Source organism: Lissotriton helveticus, chromosome 3_1 (genome assembly GCF_964261635.1).
Source record: "Lissotriton helveticus chromosome 3_1, aLisHel1.1, whole genome shotgun sequence".
NCBI lineage: Eukaryota > Metazoa > Chordata > Amphibia > Caudata > Salamandridae > Lissotriton > Lissotriton helveticus.
Genome location: NC_136061.1, coordinates 800,582,276 through 800,602,694, shown reverse-complemented (window position 1 = coordinate 800,602,694; position 20,419 = coordinate 800,582,276). Strand labels below are relative to the sequence as shown.

The 20,419-nt window shown below is 43.4% G+C and overlaps 1 protein-coding gene and 1 long non-coding RNA gene across 6 annotated transcripts in view; one reads left to right on the top strand and one right to left on the bottom strand.

The window, feature by feature from the left end:
* Positions 1 to 20,419, bottom strand: part of LOC144822965 (uncharacterized) — a 441,318-nt gene that overhangs the window by 250,537 nt on the left and 170,362 nt on the right. The window lies entirely within an intron of this gene.
* The window catches only part of LOC144822967 (uncharacterized), a 98,089-nt gene continuing 79,918 nt past the window's right edge, over positions 2,249 to 20,419 (top strand). The window contains exon 1 of the long non-coding RNA XR_013608718.1: positions 2,249 to 2,474. This is a non-coding gene — a long non-coding RNA (uncharacterized LOC144822967). The remainder of the gene's footprint in view (positions 2,475 to 20,419) is intronic.

The following is a 20,419-nucleotide window of genomic DNA, read 5'->3' as shown; positions in this document are numbered from 1 at the left end:
CTTCTGCTCACCACAGCATACAACATGGGGTAACTGGGTCAGCCCACGTTACACAATGGCTAGCTCCCCTGTACTGTGAGTGTCAGTATTTCGCCTGTTCACATGTGCATCAGGCTAAAAAGGTCACTTCAAAGTCAGGGCTGGTGGGGTAGTAATTTAATTTGGCATTTCTTTCTTCTTTCCATTATTTAGCCTTTGTGTCATACAACATTGTGTGCTTAAGCTATGTCTTCAGGTTAAAGTAAAGGACTGTTTTACTTACCCTGGTGCCTGATTCATAGAACTAATCTGAGACAAAATCCTAAACTTACTACTTTTGGTATTCACAGAAGGCATTTAGTAGTGGTAAAGTTAGGATTCTGTCTAAATTAGGATTTTGTCTTAAAACCAAAACTTAAAACTAGCTTAGGTTTAACTTAAGTTGAACTTAAGACAAAATCCTAACTTACGGCAAAATCCTAACTTTACTACTACTAAATGTCTTCTGTGAATACCAAAAGTAGTAAATTTAGGATTTTGTTTCAGATTAGTTCTGTGAATCGGCCCCCTGAAACTATCTGTCTGTAGCTTGTATGGCTCTGCATACTCCTGCCATTTAGGGTTTGGCGTGGACATTTTGCAAGTTGTCTTGGTTTATAGTTAGCCTGTCCGGAATTCTGTTAAAACCGAGTCTCCCCGACAGTACACCTCCGGATAAAGTTCAGGTGACCCGGTTTAAACTGAGTGTCACTGATTTTCATCGCTGGCGTGGGCGGAGATCAGCTGTTGTGCTCTGCCGTCTGTTTTACTGCGGCCGCACCCGAGTACTTATCAGGTCTTTAAAAAGACCATTCATTTAATGAGGCTTTGTTGTTCTGTGCCCCCTTCTCAGAGTCCCTGGGGGCGGGGCTGAGCGCAGAAACATCTTCATTGCTTGCGGTGTTGTCACATGTCTGGTAGCCGGCCCTGCACCAGGGAGCTGGGAAGCAGACACCTATTGGGCTCAAACAGGCTTCAGTCCCGTCCCCCCTCCCACCTCCTCCCCTCCGTAGTGTGTCAGCCCGGGCTGAGCAGCCTCCAGGGCACACACAAAGACATGTTTTTGATCTGCCAGCCTCACCCGAGTACTTCACAGCTCTTTAAGACCATTTACTTGTTAATGAGGCTTTGTCCGCAGCCTCCATTGACTTTCCACAAGAGGTGGCTGGAGGCATGCCAAAGCCAATGTCTAATAGTTACTTTTTACTTGAATTCCTTCTTTTTGATTAAGCACTTTATTTTGTGTGTAGTTTTATGTGCTGTAATACATTCAAAGTGAGCAAGATTGCATTTTGAAAACACGGCGCGAATCTTCAGACAGAAAGAAACCCTTGACCCGTTTAGCTTTCCTGATGCGTTACTTTTATTTAACCAGTGTTGTTGAACGATTTAGGAAAAAATAAAAAGGATAGGGGTGTGCAACAACAATCTCGAGCAAAAACCAGATGGTAGGGGATCTATTTTTCAATGTGTGCCACTAGATTGGATGCAAAATTAGCAAAAGTCCACACTTTATTTAAATGTCGAACACGCACAATCATATCACAGGAGAGAGGCATGCTCTCATGTTGATACAGCCATTGCGTAATCAATCACGTGGTTTGACATTAAAATAAATATACTTCGAAGGCGCGTGTAGTATTCCCATTATGAGACACAGCGGGCAGGTGGGGTTAAATAGCCTGTGCCCGGAATCACATCATCCCTCCTTGAATATTCCACACAGCTGCTCGGTGATTAGCAATGGACGGCTGGGTGCTTACCTAATGTATTTGTTTTTTCATAACCGTTTTGATACGGGGAACGCTCTGCCTGCCTGCAGTGACTTTCCACAAGAGGTGGCTGGAGGCAGAAAACTCAGCGTGTGTGCCAAAATAAGTGGCAGGGCAACAGAAACCCCGTGACCTGGCTGCCAGTAAACCCCAAAGAGAAGCAAACTTTGTTTCTTTAGAATGTTAAAAGAAACCCTTTAAACGTTTTCCAAACTGCGGAGCACTTCCTCCACACTAATCAACAAAGAGTCGCCAGACTTTAAAGCATCATTAAAAGCACAAATGTCCATATCCCCTGTGCAAAGGTCACTGGCTGAGACTGCATTACAGACACTTTGCATGCCAAAAAGCTCTTCGGTTTTGATATCATCTCCAGCACTACTATAAACAGCAGGCTAAAGACAGTCGGAAGAAGGGCAGTAGTTTGTTGATGTCAGAAAAGTGCCTCGGGTCCCGGGGCTGATAATGAAGCACCAGCTGGCTTGCGGAAATGTAGAGAGCAGTGGCATTAACCGGGTTCATTGCAGACGCTGCTGCACCGAGGGGATCCAGGGGCAGAAGAAATGCAGTCAGGCGGAGAGCACCGGGCCCTGAGGGCAGCCCCGGCAGCGACGCCCCATGCAGCAGTAGTTTCAATGCTTGATGCATGCATTTGGAAGCAGTCAGTTTCTCAAATGCCCAAAGGTAAGTTCCTATGCCTCAATCATTCGAAGTGCAGTTGACAGTCTTTTTGGGATCTCTAGTGCGCCAGACCTAAGAACCCAAAATTTGTGAGTCTGTGCACCACCACCCTTTCTCTTTGAAAATGACTTGTTTCCCTGTGCTCAGGAACACTGAAAACTTAACAGTGTTTTGATTTAGCACAAAGCATGTACATGGATGGTTACTAGTGTCCTCTATAAACTGCAGGTGAAATATTAGGATACAGATGGGATGGCACCAACTTCTGTTTTGTAGTATACCCTGGTGTCATTTCTGTGAATGTGTTCTGGTAGTTTTATTTGGTTTCTGGTGGGAGGGAGGGTTAAAGCCATAGGAAATATAACAATGTGATGTATATGTTGAGTCTGTACTTTACCCACACCCTCTGTCCGTTTTTGCAAAAATAATCTACTATTTTTGATAATAAGAGTAAATGGTGGAAAATGCACACAAAAAAATGAAACCCTTAAAACTTCACCTAGTTGAAAAGAGTTGCATTTAATACACAGGCCCATAAAAAGAAAATAATTCCTCTTTGAAACGACAAGACTGTCTGCGATACACATACTAAACTAAAATGACTGACATTTAATTAAGAAATAAGACGACATATTTTCTCCCTCTCCCGTCATTTTCTTTTGCCCATAGGCGCCTCTCCATGTAAAGAACACAGAGCCAATATTAGTCAATTAAAAGTCCCTACACAAAAACGTCCGCGTAACTGTCAATAACACACTCAGTCAAATCCAAAAGCTACAGTATATTCATCACCAACTTTATTATGAAAATGATTGTTTTGCTAAAAGCAAACAAAAAAGACAATATTTTGACCGCCCAAGACCAGTTCGGTGTCTGTAACTGGTGCAGCGCTACGCTCCAATAACAAACCCAGACGTACCAGGTCAGAAAATTGGTATGGGCCAGAACTAAAGTCACTAAAAAGGAAATGTACATCACTTGAACATAAATGGAGACTTACAAAAACTCAAGACGCCAGATTGTCATATAAGAAAGAACTTATACTATATAACAAAGCCATTAGGAAAGTGAAAAAGGAATATTTCTCTTGCAGAATAACAGAAAATAAAAACTCATCCAAAGAACTATTTAAAATAGTCAAAGAACTATGCAGTCCTACAAGTCTCTCATCGAATCTGACTCCCTCCCAAGTAGGCTGCGATAAAATTAATGACTATTTCTGTGAGAAAATAGATAAAATTTACTCCTCATTTTCCAACATCAAACCGGAATGCTTAGAGGCCCACGAGTCATCTACTCCTCAGATTAGTTGCTCCAGCTTTGGTCCGTTTTCGGAAGAAGAAGTGGGTAAAGTCATGCTAGAGATAAAATCAGGCTCCCCGCTGGACCCATGTCCACATCATATTTTTTCGCAACTAGCCCCAATAATATGCCCAGCAGTAACACAAGTACAGAACCATTCGCTAGAACCTGCTGAATTCCCAACTAACTGGAAGAACGCTATAGCTACCCCACTACTAAAAAAAGCAGGCTCAGACATCAATAATCCTGCTAACTATCGACCCATATCTCAACTGCCCTATCTATCGAACGTTTTAGAAAAACTGGTTAACAGGCAATTATCCACTTTTCTGGAAACAAACAATCTATTAGATGTCTCACAAACGGGTTTCAGGGTCAACAACAGCACAGAGACAACACTCTTGTCCGTGCTGGATAACATCAGAACACAGGTAGACCGGGGGAAAACAGTTGCCCTAATATTATTAGATCTCTCGGCGGCGTTTGATACCGTACCACACAATCTGCTACTAAGAATCCTTGCAGCAAAAGGTATCTGGGACAGAGCACTGGGGTGGTTGCAATCATTTCTGTCGGACAGAACGCAATCAGTGCGCATGGGTAACTTCTCATCCCCTCACCGGAACATCAAATATGGGGTCCCACAGGGGGCCTCATTGAGCCCAACGTTGTTTAACGTGTTCGTGTCTTCCCTGGCAGCGATAGGAAGAAAGTGGGGTGTCGAAATCTGTTCGTACGCAGACGACACCCAACTAACTGTAATCCTGGATGAGGATGATGACCCCAAGAATAGGCTACTAAACTGTCTCACCGAACTGTCCGACTGGATGTATAGCCACTGTTTAAAACTGAATGCAGATAAATCAGAGATATTGCTGTTCGGTGGACACACTCACCCCCCCAATTCCGACACTGACAGCAAGGAACTTGGGACTGATGATCGACAACACTCTGTCTATGAAATCCCATGTGTCAACAATCTGCGGCAAAGGCTTCGCTTTGTTGAAGATGCTCAGAAGAGTCTTCCCCTGGATTCCTATCGAGTGTAGAAGGATCCTGGTTCAGTCACTATTGATGAGCCGGCTGGACTATGGAAACTCACTGTTTGTAGGCATGGCAGAGTACCTCTTCAACAAACTACAAATAGTGCAAAACGCTGCGGCTAAGGCAATCTGTAAGAAAAGAAAATTTGACCCAGCCAAGAGCTGCTTAAGAGAGCTCCATTGGCTGCCAATGAGGCAGAGAGCAACCTTCAAAATGCTGTGTATAACACACAGAGCACTGCATAACTCAGGCCCACTTATCCTAAGAAATAGGATTAAGTTTTATGCACCAACTAGAAATCTCCGCTCTCAATTCACAGCAAGAGCTAGAACAACTCGAGTGAAGAGAGCCAGGATGGGAGAGCGAGCCTTCTCCCACATAGCCGCAACCAAATGGAATGAGTTGCCCGTGGCTCTCAGACTTACGGACTGCCACCTGTCATTTAGGCAGCAATTGAAAACCTTCCTTTTTCCCAAACCAGACTAAATTTGTAGGACTCAGGTCAACCCATCGCTCATCATAGTTATTGCAGCGCTGCGATATCCTACTCAGGATGATTGTTAGCGCTTTATAAGAAAAATACAAATACAAAAAATCGACAGACGCAGGACATCTAGATTCAATAAAACTGTAAACCAGGTCTTGTTACTTGGTAGAATTCGTCAAGACACCCTCCCCTTCAAATAGCTGACCGCCTACTCTCTCTTTGAGAGCATCTTTTTTTTTAGCCTTGTGTCTACATAACAAGTACAGGGGTACGCTTCCATCTTTATTTACTACTTGAGCTAATTCACTTGTAACCATTCAAAGTATGTTGTTAGTTCAGGAAGGCATTCTCTCACGGCTCCAAAACCACAGGTCTATCTAGTTTAAAATTCGGTAATGGTGACTTGTTTGAATAAGTGTCTGGCATTTCCATAATTTCCTTATTACGTACAGCACGCTAATTATTTGAAGTGTGCTTATTACTAAGGAGAAATCGCACACTAATAAAGATGAAATTGTCTTTCTCTGGGCTTATTGCAGACCACCCGGCCATCCTTCACGCCGAGAGTGGTGCTGATGTCCAGCAGGAGGGGGTTGGGGTAGATGAGGGGAGCAGGAGTTTGATTTATAGTAGTGCTTCTTTCTGCTCGCACTTTGCTGGTACTCTTCGGTTGTATTTAACTGATCATGTTGATAGGCACCTCCGGCTGAAATATCAAACCAGTTATCATTCTTTTACAAAACATGTTTTTGTAATCAGGGTGATGCTGCAATGGCAAGATTTCTACTTCACAAACTCAAACACTTAAAGCATAGACTCTTCCATAAACCTTGAAAATAACTGCAGGAGAGGATGTAGTCTAATGGTTAGGGCCGTGGACCTCAAATCTGGCGAACAGGGTTAGAGTCTCGGCAATGACGGTCAACATCCTGTGATTCTGGGCAAATCACGTAATCTACCCATCCCTAACAAGAATGAATGTGCCCTTGTGTAACGCAACAGGTGCTCATGTGAAGCGCTTCAATACCTTCAGGTCAAGTTAGCACTATATAAATCTGAGGGGGAAAAAATAGCAGTGAAATCCAGCCTAGCTTTACTCAGAGCTGTGCCATCATGCTACATGATTTGTGAGGAGTGCCCAAAACCAAACACATGTCAAGCTCTCACTTTCTTCAAATGACAACACATTGATTCTAAACTAACTATGAGAACTGCCTGCCTTGCCTACAACGCCCAACACCCCCAGAAATCTCTCATTTCCAAAAAGTTCTCTCTGTACTCCGCAGTTCAAGAGGTGTGCCTTGCACAAAGCCTCCCTTTTCAGGCAAATTTCTGAAAGTGCTGACTTAACCTTCGACTTGTCAAAATGTACTTGGACCTCATATACACTGTACATAGACTGTCTATATACCATGCATCAATGAAGAAAGCAAGCAATAATAAAAGCAAAGAGTTCCATAAACACCGGTAAAACACTGTTTCAGTTGTTTTTTATGGCGCGAAAATGAGTAACCACTGAAAAGCACTGTTTTTTTGAGGTATTGAAATCACTGGAAAACACTGAAAAAACACCACCAGAATTTACCAAGAATAGAAACTGAAAACAGGAAAGCCTATTTATAGTGGTTTTTGAGTCACAACACCTGTTGTGACTCCACCGTTAATCCTCAATGTACTACAGGGTAAAGACCGCTGCTTTGGAGGTGAGTCATGTAAGTGAAGAGAGAAAGTGTTGCGAGTATCTGTGATCACTGTTGGCTTCTGAGGAGGTGGATGGGTGCAAGTGAATCTACATCACTACACACTATGAAGAGATGATTACAGGGTAGGTAACATTTTCCGTTCGGCTGTTGATACCAAACTCAGCTTAAGCAGTCCCTAGCAAGCAGGTGATGCTTGAAACAAAGCATGTAATTATAGTCTAGTCAACCAAAGCCTTCTGGTGGGCATGGGTGTCCACAAAATAGTGTTTAGTGAACATGTGCAGAATTGACCATGTAGCGGTTTTACAGATGTCTGCTAAAGGAATATTTTCGAAGAAAGCCATAGTGGCTCCTTTCTTACTTGTGAAATATGCTTTAGGTGGGGTACAAGCAGTGTATGCTTGGCCTTCACATAGCAGGTTTGGATATACTTTGCAGGCCATCTGGCAATACCTGCATATGTGAGGCTGAGCAGAAGTTATAAACAGTTGCTTTAATTTAAGAGTTAATTTGATTACGTAATGCCATTTCTGCTGTTGAGTCTGGATGGGCGAAGAAGTGGATAATGTAACAATTTGGTTGATATGGAAGGGGGAAATCAACTTTGGTAGGAATTTATGGTCATGAAAGGAATGAAAAGTTCTTCTATAGTTAAGGGTTGAAACTCAATGATCCATTTGAGAGAAGTAATGGGCACTAAAAAGGCGTTATGTTTGCTAGGAGATTACATTTCCTCCAACCACCAGTTCTTGGCCCCTTTTCCAAAGGACCTCAGGGAGGTGCTTGATCAACTCCTATTTCCTCCCAATGGTATTATTTGTAGTGAGAGGAATCTGAAAGAGTTTGAGATTCTCCATTGTGTGGTAACCCCCACTGATGTACGGTGCCCTGCTGCATATATCTTGATCTCCAGAGGAAATGTGACTCCAGTTGCATGTGCTGAAGCTTGCATTCTTGCTTTGTTGACCATCACCAAGCCAGGCTATAAAGGCCACCTTATATAAATAGGGTTTTTTTTCTAGGAGGTTGGGGGTTGACAACCCTGCCCTTTACCCGGTCCTTCAAGTGCTCTGAGAACGCTTTGAGCATGCCACGAAGCAATGGGACGTACTGCATGGACCTCTCATTCTTCAGCATTTTTACATTAGGTTGGTGTGCAGCGCTCTGTATTACCACGTGGTATGCAATAGTATTATTTGTTAGGGAAGCCTTAATGGAGTATAGGTACAGGTCTGGGTCACCTGATGGATCGGTGTTGAAGTCTTCCCAGAAGTTGTCTCCCTCTCTAGGTGCCAAGGCCTCATAATATGGGTGTCCAAGGTGATATCAGCCTTCCTTATCCGAAGCTTTGTAGACTGGCTGTGGAGGTGTAAGAAACTGGGTTGTTGACTGACTGGTATGTGATCCCTGGTCATGCATCAACCAAAATCCTGGTCAGGGTGAGGCACAAGCCATCCCTAAATGAATCTGTGTTCAACTCTCTGGTAGCTTGACAAACAGCAGTTAGGCTTAACTTAGAGGTAATGTTTAAGGTATTTGTGCAACACTTCTAACAGTAATAAAGTAAAAACAAAAACACAAAAAGGATCCCACACCAAGTTATAAAAATAGAACTTTCTTTAGTAAATATACAGGGCTAAAATGACAAAAATCCAATCAGTAGAACAGGAGATATGCAATCTTAAGGATTTTAGTGAAAATTGCACCAAAAAGCACAAACTGCCAGCTCTTGATATCTGCTCATGCCAGGCTGGGATAAAGTCACAAGTTCAGGCCGACTACGGTGGAGCGTGGGCTGGCTACAGGGACCCAGCCAGTCCCACTGAACAAAGTATTTTAAATCCTGGTTTGCGGAGCGTTGCAATGATCAGCGTCGTAGATGCATCAGGCAGTCAAAGTGATGCATTGGTTCTGAGAAGCAGCAAGACTACGGTGGGAGGTCCTGCAACGTCGTTGAGGATCCAGTCGACGAGAGCTTGCGATGCTATGTCCAGCATCGGGGATGCGTCACCCAGTCAAATCGATGCGTCTGTTTCGAGGAGCGGCAAGGCTTCAATGTGGAATCTGGTGTCGTCATCACGGCTGCAGTCGACAAGGGATGTGAGGGCCTGCACAGAGGATGCATCATGCATCGGCCGTTTCGATGGGCTGTGTTGCAACGGTGATTTTGCCACAGGTCCAATCTCCAAAGCAGCAACAATGTGTCAGTTCTGCTTAGGTTTGTGCAGGGCAGCAGAGGAGATGCGTCCATTCTACTGCATTACAGTGGCTGGCAGAGCACCTTAAGCCCATTTCCAAGGGTCCAGGGCTGAGGTGGTAGACTCACAGATGGCAACGTCCAGGGGTGCCAGGAGCCTGTTGAGTCCCTGAAGCTACAGATCAGGAGGCCAACCAACTAGCCCTTGGAGTCACTATGGGTTCTGGGTTCAAGTGATGAAGGTACAGTCTTCCTCAATCAGGCAAGAGAGCAGCAGGCAACAGGTCATCACAGCTGAGCAGCAGTGCTTCAGAGCAACAGTCCAGCAGAGTGGCAGTCCTTTTAGCAGCACTGCTGTCTCTCTTTCTGGCAGAGTATCCACAGGTCCAGAAGTGTACGGAAGTATTGGTGTCTGAGGTCCAATATGTATACCCAGTTGTTCCTCTAAAGTAGGCAGAAGCTTCTAGAGGCATGCCTTTGAAATGCACAGGTGCCTTGCATTCCTGGTTCTGGCTACAGACTAACTACATGGGGTATGCAGCCCTTTGAGTGAAGACAGGGCACAGCGTATTCAAGTCCAAGTGGGGGCTGTTTCCAGCTCCTCCTTCCCATCCTTCCAGGGATAGCCCTTCCAGTCACACTTAAACTCCCTATTAGATGTGGCACTCTAGGAGGAATACACAAAGCCCAACTGTCAACTACGCCAAGTCATGTGACCTTAAGACAGGCTGCAGGTCCCAAATGACCAAAGAAGGAAAATTACAACTTTCTAAAAGTGGCATTTTTAATATTGTTATTTAAAAAATCTGACACAAACTAGGATTTTTCATTACAATTCCAAAGACACCAAACATGAATAATTACCTTTTCCCATTTGGAAATTACTGCTTATTAAATGTAGTATAGTTATTCCAATTATATTATATGGGAGAGGTAGGCCCTACAGTAGAGAAAAACGAATTTGAAAGATATTCACATACCAGGACATGTAAAACTTACAAGTACATGTCCTACTTTTAAAATACATTGTACCCTGCCCTCAGGGCAGTCCAGGGCCTACCTAAAAGGAACGTTTGGGTCCTGGCAAAAGGTTTATTTTGTCAGGTTGAAATGGCAGTTTAAAACTGTACACAGAGGCTGCAATGGCAGGCCTGAGATATGTTTAATGTGCTACTTAGGTGGGTGGCATAATCAGTGCTCCAGGCCCACAATATCATTTAGTTTACAGGCCATGGGCACAGGCAGAGCCTATTTAATAGGTAATTACAATTAAATTAAAAGTGCCAACAGTACCAGGTTTTAGCAGTGGTAAAGTGGTCATAGTACTCAAATCAGCATAAATTAAGTCAACAAACAGGAGGGTTGAAGGCAAAAAGTTAGGGGTAAATCACACCAAGCATTCCAGGGCTACCAGGAGGGGATTGTGAAGACTGTGGATGTGGAAGAGTGTGAGGACATGTTGTGGAGGGAGAGGTGTGGGAACCCTAAGTGTACGGGGTCGTAGTGGTGAACTTCTGTCCCTTTGCCTAACCCTCTTTGGAATAGGAGGAGGTGGAGTCTCAAACAGGAGTTCTTAAAATGAAGCCTACTATCTTTCAGGATCTTGAATGGTATGTCTGGGGGTTGCAAGGAAGAGGGCCTGGTAAGGATGTATCCTGTTGAAAGGTGTATAAATATTTAACTTGGTCTTGCATCCAAGAATTCTGGGATCTTGAGCATAACACTCACTTGAGTCCCACCTCAGAGTAGAAATTTCCTTCAGTGCTGACGTGTGCATATTTGATTGCTGGGCTTCACATGGCTTCAGTTCAGATGCTGGAGCCTCGAGGTGGAGGGGGTGATTGGCATGGTTTGGCGCTATTCACACATGGCTTTCTTGGTATCATAGACGGCTCTCAGGATGGAGCATTTCAGCTCTTTGACCTCGAGGTCGGTGTCTCTTGAGGTTTAGCTTGGGGCTTGATGCCCAGCGTCCTCAGAAGCGGTGCTCTGCCACGGTCTGTGAAGACTTTTGAGGTTGAACCATCTGGGGTTGACCCTTCAGGGTTTGTGGAGCAACCGGTGACCTGATTGAGGTCCCAGTCTTTGTACCAGTGGGCCTTGAGGCATGGCGCTTCTCCTCATAATCTGACTCCTAGAACAACACCACTAGACTCTCCTGCCCTTGTGTCGCTGAAAGACCCACCAGGTCTCCCATGTCTCTCCATCAGTGCCAAAGATATCTTCTTGACCTAAGATGTTGGGAGTCTCAGATGATCCCTCGTGCAACTGAAGAGTTTTCTGAAGAGCTTTGGAGACAAGCACAAGTGCCAGGCCACGTGTTGATAAATCCATGGGAATTTCGTGCTACTCAAAAGCAGTAGTAGAAGGGTATTCTCTCCATAACATCCCACCAGTTACTTCTAAGTACAGCCTGAATTCTCAATGGTATTGTTGATGACTATCACTGGTGAGGGTTCCCAGTTGTAGCCCAGCAAGCAGTCTTCGGTTGTGTTGCGTCAAAGCTTCTTGAAAAGGAACTCTCTGACTGACACTGAAGAGTTTCACTATAGTTTTCTTCTCCCTACGGTTGAAGTCCTGACAGCTAGCACCACAGTCCCAAACGAAGAAGTGTTGTTAATACCAGAGCTGGCACTCAAATACCTGATCCAGATGGCAGAACAAAACAATTCAAGGTCGAGTCCCAACAGGTCTTGTGACTTGAAAACAACTTGGACACGGACGTTGGCAACTTCTTTTTGTTCTAACACCAGATGGCAGGAGTATGCAGAGTATGTGTTTCTGCAGCCACACACCCTTCAACCCCATATTTTCTAGTTAAGTGTATTAAAACAGGTGTATACACATTTATTAGTTTTAAGTACGAATGCCTGCAAGGAGGCACCAGCACATGTTAAATTGCTATTGAAAGAATAAAGCCCACAAGTTTAGGCAGCATGTTTTCTTTTTACATTTATATTTGTATGGCTTATACTTGCAATATAAAATACAAAAATAGCCCTTGCACCAACTGGCCCAGGCCAGATCTCCTGGCTTTGTCAATGCTTGTTTAGGATTGCAGTGTGGAAGAGGTACACAACATTAATATTTCCATTTAGTTATGTCTTTCTTGAAGAAGAAATGTTACTTACCCTGTAAGCATCTGTTCTTGGCTTGTAGTGCTGTAGATTCACATGTTTTGCATAAGTCCCCCTTCTAGTGTTGGGCTCGAATGATTACAAGTGGTCTTTGTTTCAAGACGTTTTCTTCGAGTCACGAGGCTGTGTGACTCCTCCTCTTGGTAATGCTGCGAATTGTCATCTACGCCATCTTCAGATTGTTATGCTGAGGGTAGGTGAGAATATAAGAATACTGTATATGTAATCTAAAGATGGCCATGCGTAAATATGAATAAAAGTAAATGAACTGCAACCTTTACAAGTATTATTGGGGCGAGGGTTGGCGCATGTGAATCCACAGCACTACATGCCAAGAACCGATGTTTACAGGGTAAGTAACATAACCCGTTCAAGGCCTGTGTGCTGTAGATACGCATGCTTTGCATAGACTGTAAAGCAGACCTCCTACCTAGGTAGTGCTTAACTTGTGGGGGTTGCAGTTGTTTGAAAAAGAGTTTGAAGTACTACTTGACCAAAATTAACGTGTTGGCATGCAAATACGTCCACACAATAATGTTTTGTGAAATTGTGTGGAGTAGACCATGTTGCTGCTTTACAAATATCAGCAATAGGAATGTTCCCCAATAAAACCATTGAAGCTCCAATCGTTCTAGGGCAGTGAGCTTTTGAAGGAAGAGGTAGAAGTCATTTAGCTTTTATATAACACGTTTGGATGCATTTAACTATCTATCTTGAAATGGCAGATTTAGATATTGCCTTTCCCATACGGGGAGGAGCAAAGGCAACAAACAATTGTTTTCTCTTTCTGAATGATTTTGTTCTGTCAATGTAGTACATTAGTGCCCTTTTGACATCTAACATGTGTAATGCCCTTTCTACAACCTTGTCTGGTTGCCGGAAAAAACAGGCAAGTCAATGGATTGATTGATATGAAAATTTGAAATTATCTTTGGTAGCAATTTTGGGTTAGTTTGAAGCACTAATCTGTCACAATGTATTTGAATGAAAGGCCCCTCAAGAGTTAATGTCTGTATTTCCCGGACCCTTCCAAGAGATGTCATAGCAATTAAAAAGGAAAGTTTCTATGAAAGGTACTGCAAATGACAAGAGTTTAGTGGTTGAAAGGTGGACCCATTAGTCTTGTTAGGACAATGTTTAAGTTCCATGCTGGATTTGGTGGAAGTCTAGGAGGAATTATCCTTTTAAGTCCCTCCATATGTTGTCTATTTTGTAGATCTGCTGCAATAGCTGCAAGATGTATTCGTATAGAGGTGTATGCCAATCCTGAACTTTGTAAATGCAATAGGTAAAAAAGAATTGTTTGCACTTTTGCATGAACAGTATTGACATATTGTTTGTGGCAGAACATAACAAAACGCTTCCATTTTGCTACATAAAATTGGTAGGTTTACAAGCCCCTCTAATGTTCATACATTCTTGAGGTAAATTGAGGCATCCAAATTTTAAGACTTCAGGAACCAAACTGCAAGATTAATTTCCTTGGGATTGGGATGTCTTAGTGTTCCGTGGTTCTGAGTGAGAAGGTCCAGGTTGAGGGGAAGCTTCTTGTGTGGGACTAGAGACAGTTTTAGGAGTGTTGAGGACCATGGTTGTCAAGCCCATGCTGGAGCTATTAGTATCATAAATAGAGAGGTTTGTCTGACTTTCCTGACTACTAATGGAACTAATGGGAGAGGTGGAAAAGCATATACAAATATCCCTGACCAGTTCATTCATAGAGCATTGCCCCTGGATTGATGGTGTGGATACCTGCCTGCTATGTGTGGGCATTTAACTTTTTCTTTTGTTGCAAATAGGTCTACTTCTGGAAACCCCCACTTGTGAAAGTATGCTTGAAGAGTGTTGGGGTGAATTTCCCATTCGTGAACTTGTTGTTGCGTTCTGCTAAGAAAGTCCACAATTTGATTGCTTGTCCCTGGGACATGTTCTGCTAACAAGTGAATGTGGTGATGTATTGCTAACCTCCATATTTTTCTGTGCCAAGTGAGATAATTGGAGAGTGTGTGTCCCCCCTCTTTGTAAATAAAACATAGTTGTCATAAGTCTGTTCGAATTAAGACAACCTTGGGTTGAAGGTGAGGTAGGAATGCTTTGATCGCTAGATGAACAGCTTGCAGCTCTAGGTGACTGTTCTGGAGATTCTTGTGTTCGGAATCCCATACTCCCTGAATAAGTGAGGCTGTTCAGATGTGCTCCCCAACCTGCTAGGGATGCATTTGTTGTTAGAATATTGGGAAGCTGACCCAGTGATTGAGTCCATTGTTGAAAGAAACATTGTTTTAGAGGTTTCATATTTAGTCTGGCATGTAGGACTATGTAAATACAAGACGCCATAATGCCTAGACGTCTTGGAAAAGTTTTTGCAGGAATGAAATTTCTGTTTGAAACTAATGAAATAAGGTTACTATGTTGTGTATTCTGTCTGTGTTTGGGTATGCTAACACTAAGGGCCTGATTCCGATGTCGAACTGGAACCGAACGACCTCCTGTCATCGGTTCCAGTCCAGGAAGTAGGATGCAACCGAACATCCTATTCTTTACAATGGGAGCATGCATTCTGAACGGAATGCAGGCTCTCATTGCAAAGAGCCAAGGTGCAGTTCATCCCTGCACCCGGTGGCAGACACCTTGGGGTGCCTGCCACCGGGTGCAGGGGTCAACAGGGGGGTCCTTAGGTGGCCCCTAGGCTGCCATTCAGTGGCCTTGTACCCATGGGGCCTTGCTGGGGGCCCCCAAAGACAGATTCCCAATGCCTTTCTGTGTTGGAAAGGCCGTCAAAGATGATAGAGGGGCCTTTTTTATCGACCTTGGTAGGATGAAGGTCTGATGTGAGCCCTACTTGACAAAATCTGAAAATAGGCTAAAATGACCCATTTTCACTATATAAAATCAGCAAATGAAATCCTACGGATCCCCTGAATCCCGGGTTTGTAGGCCCAAGCCAAAGGCCAAAGGCCACCCCCTTATGTTAACAAAATCCACTGGGCCTAAATAGTTTTAAACGTGCATTTCTGATGTGCTGAACACAGCGAGGCAATTGAGCAAACCTGGAAAGTACAGTAGCCTTTCACAAGCCCCATTGCAAGACACCCCACACACACACGTACACAGACCCAGCCAGTACAAAGTTGGCACATCTTGGACTCTTGCAGAAATATTGTTTTGAAAGATAGCTTGCATGAAATAAATGTCACAGCACCTCAGCACCTGTCGCAAGTTCCGCTCTCACATATATTTTTAGAAATGTACGTAACAAAATGTTCTTTTGTCAGAAATGTACAAAATGTTCTCTTTTAAAATGTACGTAACAAAATGTTCTTTAAAGATGTCCTTCCGGTGTCCTAGAACACATGTGGTTAGACCGCCTGCACTGAATGGGCGTAGGCCAGTGTGTCACCATAGAACCTGGTTCCGCATTTTCAGGTATATCAGACCCAACCATCAAATCTGAAGCCAGAGTTCTGCTGATGCGACTTTTGCATGCAGGCTTTCCGGCTAGCCGATTGTCTGACTTGGGACGTCAATTCCTCTCTCTCAGGTGGTGGACTTCCTAAGCCAGATAATACTTTTGTCTTTTTAAATGTCTGTCCAAGCTCTGTATTTTCCATTCACACCCAATTCCTTGCATTTTAGGTTCCCTTAAACTATTAGGCTATGCTGGGATAGTCTCCATAGCTAAGGTGCTTCTAGGCACTAGACTTTATAGAGTGTTCTGCTTTCCCTAACTAATTTCAATTGTGCCTTTTTAAAAGATCCCAGTCCTTTTGCACCTTGGATCTCTTTGGAATGTTAAACTTGCATGGGTAATAAAAGCATTTTCTGATGTACTTAAGACTTAACGAATAAAATGCCACTTCAAATGTGATCTTTGTCATCTCATATCATTGTTCCTTGTTCCTCAGTGAAGTGTTGCGTCGATGACCTGTGACCACGACTCAAAACCACAGCAGGGTGGTTTGTGACTTGTGACCACACCCTAGAGGTATTCCGTTCTCCCCTCATCAAAGAAAGGCAGTGGGAAGCTGCCATCGTAATCCCTCGACCGGAAAGAGTGGCCGAGGGATTACCGCAGGCTTTTCCAATGGCGAACAGGGTCTCTGAGCCCATCTGAGGCCATTCGGAAAACCGATTTGAATTCCCATTTAAAATGGGTCGGTTGGAAAGGAATCTGAACGGGCAAATCCGATGCTGTCAGAACGACTCCGACCGATTGTCAGAGCCGTTCCCAATTGCATCGGAAACGGGCCCTAAGTGTGTGTTGATCATGGCCTCTAGGTACAACTGAGTAGAGGCTGGTTGTTAATGAGACTTTTGTAGGATGATGGGGAACACTAGTTGATGAAGCAAACGTAAAGGTTTTTGAGTGCTTATTTTGCAAAGATTGAAGTTGTTTGCTTTGTTTAGACAGTCATCTAGATATGGGAAGACATGAACATTTTGTCTGAGCAGATGTGCTTCTACCACTGCTAGACAGTTTTTGAATACTCATAGTGCAGTGTTAATCCCAAAGTGTAGAACATTGAACTGTTCATGTTTCCCTTGAAATAGAAATTCAAGGTATTTCCTGTGTGTAGTATCAATTGCTACATGGAAATAGACGTCTTTTAGATCTAAAGCCGCCATGAAGTCCCTTTAAGTAACAATGGAATGATCTCTTGGAGAGTGACCACATGGAGTTGTTCTGATATGATATAATGATTTAATGGTCTGAGATCCACAATGGGCCATAGGGATCCATCTTTTTTGGGGATAAGGAAATATAATTAATATACTCCTGTTCCGTGAAACTGGTTCTATTGCTCCCTTTTGTAACAGAGCCGTTATCTCTTGTTGCAGAACGATATGATGTTCAGTAGATAGTTTGTGTTTGCGAGGTGGGATATTTGGAGGAGTTGTTATGAGCTCCAGACAATACCCATGTTGGATAATGTCCAAGACCCATTGGCTTTTTTGTGATTGGTTTCCAATTGTTGAGAAACTGTTGAAGACGACCCCCAACAGGTGTTAAGTGTTATGGGGGAATGATAAGGAAGTCATTGCTTGTTATTGCATTTGAGGAACGGGTATTTTTTCCTCTGCCTCTGCCTCTAAAATGTCTTCCTCTATTACAGCCTCTGTAGAAGGTTCTAGATTTAGAGGTTTGTCCCTGATTTTTGTGTTGTGACCCGGAGGTATCTGTGGTAGCTGTTTTTACACCTTGTTTGTAATTGGGTCTACAAAAAGAACCACTGTCTGTGTTAGACTGTAGAGCTCCCATTGCTACATCAGTGTCCGTCTTCATTTTTACAAGGGTTGTGCCCACTTGAGGTCCAAAAAGATGTTCTTTATCGAACAGGAGATTTAGTATGGCCTGCTGTACTTCAGGCTTAAATCCTGACACCGTCAACCATGCATGCCCACATCATAGGAAACTGGTGTTTTGTTGGTAATACGTTTACCTTCACTTGCTATTTCTTGAACCCTTTTCCTATGCTCTTCTGAGAGGTGTTGGAAGAGCCCCTCCATTTTGTCCCAGTGGGCCCAGTCATAACTTGCTAACAAAGTCTGGCTATTGGCTATACACGAATGATTAGCTGCTTGTGTCGCAACTCCTTTACCAGGGGCATCTATGAGCTTGGACTCTTTTTCTGGAGGGGATGCATCTCCAGTTGTTTGAGAGTTAGCTATTTTCCTCGCGTTTGACAGTACCAGAGAGTCTGGGGTTAGTTGACCTTTAATAAAAGTGAGGCCTGATGGTGCAGCTTTGAACTTTTTGGCAATATATAGAGTAATTACCCTTGCTTTGACTGGAAGTTTAAAAATGTTGTCCGAATGATGTGTCATACCTTTGAGTAATGATAAGTACTGTGCGCCTCTCTGTGCATTAGACAAAGTCTCAAATAGAATATACTCCTTTATTGAGACATTTTATAGAGGAACCTGATGGAATGTGGCTGCACGAGCTATTAGGTCCTGATAATCTGAGGCATCATCAGGCGGTGATGGGAGAGTGGGATATAAGTCAGGGTCAGTGTTAGCTTGAGGTTCAATATCGTAATCATCCCAGGGATCTCCTGGTTGTGTATCATCTGGGATATCCTGATCTTCCTCTACTATTGATTGAGGGGATATGTTACCTGCCTCAGACAAATGTGGTGGGTGAGGTGGTGGAGGAGATGTTTGCGGTATAGGTGAAATAGGAATGGGAATGTGCAACGGACAAATAGCAGCATCCTTTATTTTCTTCTTTACAAGTTGAACAGTGATGTCCAATGCCTCCTCAAAACTCAACTGCTTTTTTAGAAGTCTGTTACTTTGGTGGTTGTATCATTATTTCCTTAGTTCCAGGCTGAATTTGCAGTCTTTTTTTCTTTTTGATCGAGCTTTTGATGAAATTGCTCAAGAATTGGCTCTGGATGAGATTTCGGACTGAAAACTAAGCATTTCGGTGGTGGAAGATGTGTTTTCAAAGAAGGAATAATTGCTTCCGAAATACAGAGTCTCTGTTTCAGTGCTGAGACTGAAGATCGAGGTGTCGTAGAATCGGATGCAATTGAGGTGGAGGCCCCTGCTATAGGCTGAATTTCGGAGCCGAGCTGGAGGTACATACCATGACGTCTGCAGTGGCGGCCCGTGAGGAGGTTTTTCTGTGAAAGCCGATAGTTTGGGTTTAAGATCAGGGGTATAAGTACTCACTGTCCATTGCTTCTGCGCTGGCTGAAGAATGGTTGAGTCCTCCTCGGATTAAGACTCGGAATCGTGGATGGAAAGATATTCCTCCAGTGCCGCTGAAGCTTCTTCCTCCTCCTCTTGTCGACCGAAGATGTCCGGGACATCGTTCACTTGTTTGCGTTGCATTTCCTGTCTTCTTGCACATCGGTCCTGAAGAGTCTTTTCGATCCGAAAGGATTTGCAGGCCTCACAGGTGCCGTTCCCTATGCTCGGGCTAGAGGCATAATTTACAAATGGGATGTTGGTCGGTGTGAGGGTATTTGGAGTGAAACTTCGGACAGAAACGAAACAAAGTGTCTTCCTTTAGCACGTCATTTCCTGAGAGCATTGTAAATGAAGAAGTTCTGCCCGTCCAGGCACGGAACGTGGGACGAGGAAGCAAACCGAAGACCGCCTACGGAAAGGGTGCATGGGACGCAACAGTATACCAATCAAGGCAATACCGTTGAAAGATATAAAAGGACCGAAGGGAGCCCAAAGGAATCTCGAACTAGAGCGCAAGATACTACATTTAAACCCATCGGCGGTGTCAATGACCATCCAGAGTATTACCAAGAGAAGGAGTCACACAGCCTTGTGACTCGAAGAACACTTCTTGGATCAAAAACAACTTGTGATCATCTGAGCCCAACACTAGATGGCTGACTTATGCAAAACGTGTATCTACAGCACACATGCCTTTAACAGGTCATTATAAAGAGTGTTCTCTTTTACTTCACCCCTCACTTCAGGCGACATGTTTCCCGATCAAACCTACCTTGCTCTTCACAGGCAGCATATGTGTACGGAACAATACTCGAATAGCATATTTGACACCTAAACACATCATTTTCCTTAAAAAAACGGTCACTTCCAACTAGCCCATCTAGTATTGGGAAAATACGCCTTGTGTTTACAAGTGCAAGATCTACTTTACCTTCCAATGTAAAAAAAAAAATAATAAAGCCTAATTTTCCACATACACTCTGGAAATCTAAACCTTTAACCTGCCCCTAATCTTATTCAGCCTGAACCGCCATACTGCTGCATATGCGATCAACGTAATGTTCCCCTTCAGTATTTTTTCATCACATGCACACCCTTTACTGCATTTTGAAGTTTATGGATAGGACAAAATCTTACTGGTGCATAATCGAGTGTCTGTCATTAACACCAGAATACTAAATAGTGCCAACAATAAAAGAATATGAACAGGTAAAAAAAATGTTCCTCAGTACTTGCATTTATTCAGTCAAACTGTCTCTTGTGAACTGTTCACCATGTTTTGCATTTGTTGCTCTCCCCATATGTAATCCATTCAGCAGATATATTCATTGTCAATAGAACCAGTAGGCAATCTCCAAAACAAATTATTCAAAACATTA